A 2,981-nucleotide genomic window follows, 5' to 3' on the forward strand; every position below is an offset into this window, starting at 1 on the left:
GCTCCTTGGTATCTTGAAGACGTTGTAGCCGTGGTGGGTCACTACCATAAACTTGGCCAAGGCTGGATACCCAAGGATGGCGTTGTACGACAGGCGGATGTGGGCGACGTCAAAGTCGATGAGCTCGGGGAGGTAGTTGTTACACTGGCCGAAGGTGACAGGCAGGCAGACCCACCCTATCGGGGTGGTGGAGCCGTCGGTCACTCGTGAGAAAGGCTTGGTAGGCTGTAGTTGATCGTATGGCACCTGGAGACTGTCGAATGTCTTGACAGAAAGGACATTGAGCCCTGCGCCGCCATCGATGAGGGTCTTGGTGACTTGAATGTTGCTGATGACGGGTAAGCAGAGCATCGGGAGGGTGCCGGCGGTCGCCGCGCACTTGAGCTGGTCTGACGAACTGAAGGTGATGGCGCACTTGGACCACCTGAGCGGGCGCGTGGTCTCGGGCCTGGGAAGGGCCGGGTTCACCTCACGAGCAAACTGCTTGAAGATACGCTGAGAGGCTGGGGCTTGAGCACCACCCAAGATATAGGCGATGGCACGTGGCTCCTGGAAGCCCCCGGCCCCCTCGTCTTGATGACGGTCGTCATTCCTCCCCGGTGGTGGCGGCAGCGGAAGGAGGCCGGCGTTGCCCTGAGGATAGTCCTCAAGAGGCTGCTCCCTCCAAGGGCCCTCGCAAGGTTGGTCCTACCAGCGATCCTCACGAGGTTGGTCGCACCACTCCTGGCGGGGCCGCGGTCGTCCCAGCGTCCTCCACTTCGTCCACCTTCTCGGCCGTATCCCCGGTCGCTGCGCTCAGGGCGTCGACCGAAGCGCCCGGTCGCGGAAGGCCTTGAGCTCTTGACAGTCGCTAGTGTTGTGTGTTGTGGATATTGTGGAAGGCGCAGAATGGGTTGGATGATTCGGGGTGGTCGCGGCCGTGCTTCACCTCTGGCTCTGTCGCGAGCATGGTAGCCCCCTTGCGTTTCACGTCCTTGATCTTTGCCTTCTTGTCCTCCTGGTCAGCAGCTAGGACCTTGAGGAGGGAAAGGCACTCTTCCTATGCTCTTGCGCACTTGGTCACCATATTGAACATCTCCAGGGCCGAGCATAGCTCCTCATGGAAGGCGAGATCCTCCTTCATCTTGACGTCATGGACGCTGTCGGAGAACGCGGAGATGACGGCCTCGTCCATCACCTTGGGGATCTTGAGGCGAACGTTATTGAAGCGCTAGATGTACTTCTGCAGGGTTTCCCCTGGCTGCTGCTTGATGCGCCGCAGGTCGCCTGCGGCCGGCGGGCGGTCACGAGTGCCCTGGAAGTTGGCGACGAAGCGCTTAGGCATCTTCCCCCAGGAGGAGATCGATCCCACGGGCAAGTTCAGGAGCCATGAGTGCGCGCCATCCTTGAGGGCCATGGGAAACAAGTTCGCCATGACCTTCTCGTCTCCGTTGGCTGCCTCGATGCTCAACTCGTAGAGCTGCAAGAACTCCGCGGGGTCTGGGGTGCCGTCGTAGCGTGTAGGCAGGTCTGGCTTGAACTTGCCTGGCCAGACGACGCTGCGCAGCTCAGGAGTAAAGGCACGGTAGCCTGCCGTGGCGACCGGAGCCCGTCGTGGAGGCGGAGCCTGATCGTGATATCCATGCGCCGCCGCTGCAGGTGGCGCGCGGTCTTGACGCAATGGTGATGGAAGCGCAGGAGCAATTTCTTGCGGCCTCGGGACTTCTTGGCAGCTTCCTTCTTCGTGCGCGGGCGCTCGGCGTGGCTGGTCACGCCATGGGACCATGCGTCTTGGTGCGAGGGCGCCGTCTTGATGCGGAGGCGGCGGAGGCGCTTTGTGAGCTACATCGCCCACAGCTGGAGATGGGCGAGGCAGCGAGAGAGATGGTGCGGGAGAGCACCCGACAGCGTTGACGAGCTCGGCGATGCGGTCCAGCTAGTCGTTGTAGAGGTCGTCGACTGGGCGGTAACGCAGGAGCTCATGTGCCATGAGCAGCGCGGCCTGCACGTCCATGGGTGCGCGACGAGCGGGGGACGACGAGCCGGCCGGAGTCAGCGACGGGGTGGTGGTGCGGCCGTCCTGCCGCACAAAGGGGTGCAGCGATGAACCTTTCTGCTCGTTTGCTGTCGGGGCGGTGGCTGTGTTGGCAGCGAGTGACGGAGAACAGAGGGGAGGTCCGCCAACGGGCGCGGTCTGAGCAATGCGGGCGGAGAGGGCGGCACGGCGCTCAGCATGGGCTCGGCGAGCGTCAGCCATGGATGCGGTGGAGCAGTGGAGCGTGGATCGATGGAAGAAAGGCATCAGCGCACCCCTACCTGGCGCTCCAAATGTCAGAGTACGAGTTCCATCAAACTATTGAGGTCTGAACTCTGGGGTGCGCACGAAGATCTCTCCCTAGCTCGCTCTTGCAACGATCTCAAGGCCTAGCTCGCTGAACCCAAGGAACAAGAGACATGAGGGTTTATACTGGTTCAGGCCACCGTTGTGGTGTAATACCCTACTCGAATGTGGTGTGGTGGATTGCCTCGTGGGCTGAGGATGAATCAGTACAATGGATGAACAGCCTCCTGAGGAGTGGTGTTCTTGAGATCGATGAGTTGGTGAGTCTGAGGATGGTCCAAATGATCCCCCCTACTAGGGTGGTGGCTAGTCCTATTTATAGAGGCCCTGGTCCTCTTTCCAAATGTTAGGCGGGAAGGGATCCCACAACGGCCAATTTTGAAGGGAGACAACTAGTACAAGTTATCTTGACAAAAGGTGGTTTGCGCCTGCCAAAGGCTCTAGTGGTGACGCTGCCGTGGGCTCCGTGGTGATCTCCGTCCCGCCGTCCTGCTGGTCTTGGTCTCGTTGCATCGATATGGAAACCTTTGCCTGATGCCTCAGGACTCCTCGCCTGCGCTTTCCTCTTTAGCACCGAAGAGGAAACTGGCACTCTGTGCCCGCTGGCGCCCGCCTGGCTTCGGTCGTCATGGCTCAGGTCACGCGAACCTCGCGAGGTCCC

Source organism: Triticum aestivum, chromosome 4A, assembly GCF_018294505.1.
Source record: "Triticum aestivum cultivar Chinese Spring chromosome 4A, IWGSC CS RefSeq v2.1, whole genome shotgun sequence".
Taxonomy (NCBI): domain Eukaryota; kingdom Viridiplantae; phylum Streptophyta; class Magnoliopsida; order Poales; family Poaceae; genus Triticum; species Triticum aestivum.